At 55.9% G+C, this 7,008-nt stretch overlaps 1 protein-coding gene across 1 annotated transcript in view; it reads right to left on the minus strand.

The window, feature by feature from the left end:
* SEMA4B (semaphorin 4B) overlaps positions 1–7,000 on the minus strand; it is a 23,534-nt gene extending 16,534 nt beyond the window's left edge. Inside the window, exon 1 of the mRNA XM_015428906.1 lies at positions 6,948–7,000. The gene's annotated coding sequence lies outside the window, so the exon portion shown is untranslated. The remainder of the gene's footprint in view (positions 1–6,947) is intronic.
* Positions 7,001–7,008: the final 8 nt, after the last annotated feature.

A 7,008-nucleotide genomic window follows, 5' to 3' on the forward strand; every position in this document is an offset into this window, starting at 1 on the left:
CGGGCGAGGGACAGCCTTGGCACAGGCCCCCCAAATCAGCAGCGACAGACCAAGCTGGGGAGAGACTCCTTTGCCCCCCAGAGGAGGCGGGCCCTCCTTGCTCGGTGGGCCCAGCGGACCCCTTGGTTCACCCACGGGGCACAGCAGCGGTGAGAGTGTCCAACCGGGGATGGGGGCTGCCCGGCTTGTATTCCTACCCTGCCAGGGGAGCTTGCTCGGGGGGGGCCTGGGCCCGGTCACGCACTCTGAGCCCAACCAACCTCGCAGGGGCGTCTCTGCAAACATAGAGTGGAGGAGAGGAGACGGCGTTGCAACAAGGCACTTGCGAGTTCCCCTCGGAGAGGAGAGTGGGACACGCAGATCCCAGCCCATCGTCTGGAGGAGCCCTGCCTTCTCTCCCCGGGCCCTGCGAAGGAAGTTCCCGGGAGGGGGCGGGCGGGCAAACCCACGCGGCCCCTGGCCAGAAACGCACAGGCCAAGAGCACGGCTCACTGGTCCTGCTGAGGGCAGCACTCTTCTTGGCACACAGATGGGCACGGGGGAGCCGGCACAGGGCCGGGCTGGCATGAAACCGGGGTGGGGGGCACAGCCGGACTAGGGGACCGAAGCCCCAGAGGCCTGGGTGGGTGGGTGGGTGGGGGCCCCCCTTCTCTCTTCCCAGGGCACATCAGTGACAGGCCAGGATCCGGCTGCTCAAGAACCGCCCTGCTCGGGATCTGCGGAGCACACGTCCGCACGGGCGCAAGCATGGCCAGAGAAGAGTCCTCAGGGCACGGAGCAGGAGAGCGGCGCGTCTGCTGCTCCTTCCCCAGCGAGAGCTCCTGGAAAGAGTCCCCAGGCGAGGGCTGCGGAGCTGTATCCGCACCACACCAGGGCCGGCCCTCCTGCCGACAGCCGCCGCCTCAGCAGTTCTCCAGGGCGGCCACCCAGCGACTCAGCTGCCCGAGCCGCACCAGCTGGGAGCCCCCCCCTCCCCGGGGCCTCTGCCGCCTCAGCAGGTGTGCGAGTGTCATCCCAGACCAGCTCCGGCCTGCCTCTTTCCTCCCGGCTGCAGAGAGAGGGAGAGGCGGGGTGTGTGTGTCCCACACTGCAGTCTCCGCCGGGAGCCTAGCCAAGCCCCTCCGGGCAGCTCCTTGGGCACAAAGGCACAGCCGCCCCAAACTGGCCTCCTGGCCACGGCTGAGTTCCCAGAAGCAGAGCGGGGCGGGCCCGGGAGGGAGGGAGGGAGGGAGCAGCGTCGGAGCTGAGCAGGGCCACACCCGCCTGCAGGGGCTGGGTGCCCCACGGCTGCTTCACACTGCAGGTGGCGGCCTGCGTCACAGGGGCGCGTCGGTGACTACCTGCCTCATCACCGGGCTGGGCCCTTTTCCTCCCCGAACACACCCACCCTGCAAGGAGAGGCCAGACCAGCTGCAGCAGGCCGGCCCACCGCTCTCTCCTCCCGTGCCACAGAAGAAACTCCCAGGATGCTGTCGGGCCTGCTGACAGAGCACCGTGGTCCGGCTACTGCCAAGCAACTGTGACGGGATCTCGGGCCACCAAGGGCACTCTGGACCCCTGTCTGTCCCAGTGACCGCAGCCACCACGCAAGGATGGCATCAACGAACCCCCCCGCCCCCGGAGGTCTGTTATGAATCCGTCACCAACTCAGGGCACCTCTCCTTGGACTCCGGAGCTGGTGGTCATCCCTCTGCCACTTTAAAAACGTGCACTAGAAATGAACGACGTGGTCAGCGGCCCTTCCCGAACAAGCCGAGAGTGGCCGCAGAGCCCTTCTGGGTCCTCCTGGCCGACTCATCGGCCCTGGCTACTGCATAAATTAGTTTGCTCGGGAGCCCTCCTTCCCGAGGGAAGACAAAAATGGGTGAGCCGGAGGCTAAAAAACAGTGAGCTAGCTCACACTGACTCAGCTGAGAGGGGACACTGCAAATGGCGAAGGACGGACAAGCAGAAGCGGAATCCTGAGCAGGCGGGCATGAGGCTGGAAGGCAAAGCCCGGGTCCTGAAGGATGCTGCTGAGCTCCCTGCACCTGACATGGTCCAGGCAACTTGGTCCGGAGCCTTGGGGCTGTGCTGGAGAAGACAGTTCATGGCGGCTGCACGAGAGGCTTTCTTCCGGTTTCCTGCCACCGGCAAGATGGCTCCTGACCTTGACTTGACTCAGTCTGTCTGGCCATGTGTCTCCTTGGCACTGTAGCCCTGAGGCTGTGCCACTGCCCCACACTCCACGGGGGTCTGCCCTTCAGGTCCTCTCCGGGACTCCAGCCGTCACGGAAAGTGACTGCACCGCTTGGGAACAGTGATCCTAATGTTGTTGAGTTCAACATTTGTATAAACAGGGAATTGGCCAAAAAGACTGACACAACCACTTTTAACTTTAAAAGGGGTAACTTCTCTGATATGAGGGGACATGTGGGGAGGAAACTGAAAGGAAAAGTAGAAAGGGCCAAAACCACTGGGGAAGCTTGGAAACTATTTAAAACTACGATCCTAGAAGCTCAAAAAAAATATATTCCGCAGGTTAGGAAAGGCACAAGCAGGTATAGGAAAAAGCTTGCATGGTTAACAAACAAAGTAATGGAAGCTGTAAAAGGTAAAAAGGATTCCTTTAAGCAGTGGAAAGCTAGTCACCGTGAGGCTGATAAAACGGAACATAGGCTATGGCAAATAAAATGCAAGTCTGTGGTCAGGCAGGCAAAAAGGGAATATGAGGAGTATATAGCAAAAAACGTAACAACCAGCAATAAAACTTTCTTCAAATACATTAGAAGCAGGAAACCAGTCAGGGAGGCAGTGGGGCCCTTGGATGACCAAGGGGTAAAAGGAGTACTGAAGGATAATAGGGAAATGACTGAGAAGCTAAATGCATTTTTTGCCTCTGTCTTCACTGTGGAAGATGAGAAGTGCTTGCCCACTCCAGAACCGCTGATTTCGGGAGGGGTGTTGAAAGACCTGAGTCAGATTGAGGTGACGAGAGAGGAGGTCCTAAAACTGATAGACAACTTAAAAACTGATAAATCACCAGGCCCAGATAGCATAGATCGGAGAGTTCTGAAAGAACTCAAATGTGAACTTGTAGATCTCCTGACAAAGATATGTAATCTTTCCTTAAAATCTGCCTCCATTCCTGAGGATTGGAAGGTAGCAAATGTCACTCCCATCTTTAAAAAGGGTTCCAGAGGAGATCCGGGAAATTACAGGCCAGTCAGTCTGACGTCGATACCGGGTAAATTGGTGGAAACCATTATTAAGGAAAGAATTAGTAGGCACATAGATGAACAAAACCTATTGAGGCAGACTCAGCACGGTTTCTGTAAGGGAAGATCTTGTCTCACTAACCTGTTAGTGTTCTTTGAGGGGGTGAACAAACATGTGGACAAGGGGGATCCAATAGATATTATTTACCTTGACTTCCAGAAAGCTTTTGATAAAGTTCCTCATCAAAGGCTCCTAAGTAAGCTCAAAAATCATGGGATAGAAGGACAAGTCCTTTTATGGATCAAAAACTGGCTAGTTCATAGAAAACAGAGAGTGAGTGTAGGTGGGCAATTTTCTCAGTGGAGGGTGGTAAGCAGTGGGGTACCACAGGGATCAGTACTTGGTCCACTGCTTTTTAACTTGTTCATTAATGATTTGGAGATGGGAGTAAGCAGTGAAGTGGCTAAATTTGCGGATGATACAAAGTTGTTCAGGGTGGTGAAAACCAGTGAGGATTGTGAGGCACTCCAAGGGGATCTGTCAAGGATGGGCGAGTGGGCGTCAACATGGCAAATGGGGTTCAATGTGGCCAAGTGCAAGGTGATGCACATTGGAGCCAAAAATCCTAAATATAAATACACATTGATGGGGTCTGAACTGGCAGAGACTGAGCAAGAGAGAGATCTTGGAGTTGTAGTGGATAACTCACTGAAAATGTCGAGACAGTGTGTGACTGCAATAAAGAAGGCCAATGCTATGCTGGGGATTATTAGGAAGGGTATTGAAAACAGATCAGCCAATATAATAATGCCCCTATATAAATCAATGGTGAGACCTCATTTGGAATACTGTGTGCAGTTCTGGTCACCACACCTTAAAAAGGATATGATAGCTTTGGAAAAAGTGCAGAAAAGGGCAACTCGAATGATAAAAGAGTTGGAACACTTTCTCTATGAGGAAAGGTTAAAGCGCTTAGGGCTCTTTAGCTTGGAGAAAAGACGACTGAGGGGTGACATGATCGAGGTTTATAAGATTATGCATGGGAAAGAGCAGGTAAAGAAAGAGGTACTTTTCTCCCTTTCTCACAATACAAGAACTCGTGGGCACTCCATGAAACTGCAGAGCGGTCGGGTTAGAACGGATAAAAGGAAGTACTTCTTCACCCAAAGAGTGATTAACACTTGGAATTCACTGCCACAGGAAGTGGTGGCGGCTACAAGCATGGATGGCTTCAAAAGGGAATTGGATAAGCATATGGAGCAGAGGTCCATCAGTGGCTATTAGCCACAAGGTATAGATAGGGGCTCCGGGGCAAGTGATGCTCTGTCTTCTTGGTGCTTGGGGGGGGGGTCAACAGTGGGAGGGCTTCTAATGTCCTGGCCCCACTGCTGGACCTCCTGATGGCACTGGTATTTCTGGCCACTGTGTGACACAGAGTGTTGGGCTGGATGGGCCTTTGGCCTGATCCAACATTGGCGTCTCTTATGTTCTTATGTTCACAGCTGGGTTGCTGGTGGGAGCTAGGCAGAAGAGGAGCACCCCCCCCACACACACACCCTGCAACCACTCCACTGGTTACTGGTCAGTCACCAGGTTCAGTCTGAGGTAGCGGTCATCACCTACAAAACCCCTCACGGCCTTGGGCCCACGGACCAGCAGGACTGCGGCTCTCCCCCAGCTCTGGCCCGGCAGCTCCTTCACTCACCAGGATGGGGAGAGGGTTGGAATCCAAGTCTTAGGAGGAAAGGCTGAAAGAGTTGGGTCTGTTTAGCCTGGGAAAGAGAAGGCTTATTAGAGGGGACACGATTGCAGTCTTCCAAGTATCTGAAGGGCTGTCATGTAGAAGATGGAGCAGATCTATTCTCTCTTGCTCCGGATTGCAAGACTAGATGTAATGGGTGGGAATGACAAGGGAGTTGATACCGGCTAAATAACCGGAGAGACTTCCTCACTGTCAGAGTGGTTGAGCAGTGGAACAATCTGCCTCCGGAGGTGGGGGAGGCTCCTTCGCTGGATGTTTTCAAGCGGAGGCTGGATGAGTATCTTCCGGGTATGTTGTAGGGCTGTCTTTCGGCTCTGCTCCTGCAGAGTGCAGGGGGTTGGACTAGATGACCAGCAAGGTCCCTTCCAACTCTAACATTCTATGATTCACCGGAGCAAAGCCTTCTGAGGGTGCCCCCTGCCAACCGCCCATTCATGCCCATCCTCTGTTCTTCCTCGGGGAACTGGCCGGGAAGCCCCCCCCCCCTTGCCTTTCACAGAATGTGCAAAACAGAATTGTTCAGGAGGGCATTTTCATGCAGGGATTAGAACCGGAGCAGAATGCAACCATTTCGGAGGGGCTCTTTTATAATGGAATTAGGATCGGAGTCCACTGGAATGATTATTCCAGGTGTCAGCTTGCTTCACTGCATTGTCTCTGTACCCTGCTTAGGCAGTCTGCGGTTTGCATTGCCTTCGACTTCTGTAATCGTAGCCCAACTGCATTGCTCGTCGGATGTTCCAGGCTATATGACTACTTTTATTTATTCCTTTAATTACACTTATTTATAGCCTGCCTTTCTCTCTGAGCCTCAAGGCAGGTTTCTGGAGTACACAGAGAAAAAAGAAGTAATTGTACAGTACAGGACGTTGGGTAACTCATGCAAGAGGAGCCGGGAGTACGGCACAAAACAGAGTGAGGCGTCACGTGGCCACGCAGTACAAGCCGTGCAATAAACTATCTGACTGAACAACAACACGATGGGGCTGGGAATGCAGCCTGAACGGCTGGCTGCCTTCGGTTGCGGCAAGAAACTTTGTTGGCCTTAAAGGTGCCACAGGACTCAGAGCTTGGTTCAAAGGAGTAAGCAAAGAGCGTTGTACATCAGGCTCTTTTAAGGAATGCAGCATTTTGTTGTTGTGTTTTTCCCTGTTTCAATATTCTTCTGCCTTGCTGCCCCTTGGTTTTGAGCTGCCTCTTGGGAAAGGTTAGATCAAAACGTTCTCAAGAAACGCCTGGAGTCTAAGGAGGGCAGGTACACGCGACCAGAAGGCACCAGTGTCAGGAAGGGGTGGCCAGCCAGTTCCCCCCCTAACGACCTCTCCTGTCCTGCTACACCCAGAAGCTGGGAGAGAAAAGGGGGCTGGCCAAGAGCAACTTCTGGGGCCACCACAGGCCAGGTGCAGCGAAGGGGAGCCAAGCACCTCTGGACGGCAGGCCCCACAGTGTCCAGGCAGAGAGCGCAGCCAGAGAGGGCACCAGCCCCGTCCAGAGAGGCCGCCCGCTCCTCCTCGCCCATCTGCTCGGGGCCCCCCAGGGGGACTACTGCAGGGGATGGTGGCGCCACATGGGCAGGGCAGGGCCCCCTCCCAGCTCTGCTTGAGGCTTAGGCAAAGGGGTCAGGCTAGATGGCCTCACGGGTCCCCTTCCCACTCCTAGATCGCGGTACTAACGAAAGATGCCAAGGGCGACCGTGGGGGAGGGGGGGTGGCACCTTCATGCTGTCCCGTCCCCGTGCAGTGCCGAGCACGCCAGGGTCGGAGGAGCTGCTCCCTTCCCCGCCGAGGCCGCCTGGAAAGGCAGGATCCAGTCCCCGCTCAGGGCCACGGGAGGCCGGCGGGTGTCCTGACTCGCAGCGGCGCCTACCTGGCAGGGCGGTTGTTCGAGCGGGGGGGGGGGGAAGGACGAGCAGGAAGGGACCTCGCTGGAACCGCTCCGCCGCCGCCGCCGCCCCCCTCCCCGTCCCCGTCCCGGCGCGCCCGCTCACCGTAGCCCAGGCTCAGCCGCGGGCCGCTCTCCTCCTCCTCCGCCGCCGCCGCCGCCGCGGC

This window comes from Gekko japonicus, unplaced genomic scaffold, assembly GCF_001447785.1.
Source record: "Gekko japonicus isolate JY-2015 unplaced genomic scaffold, Gekko_japonicus_V1.1 scaffold773, whole genome shotgun sequence".
Taxonomy (NCBI): domain Eukaryota; kingdom Metazoa; phylum Chordata; class Lepidosauria; order Squamata; family Gekkonidae; genus Gekko; species Gekko japonicus.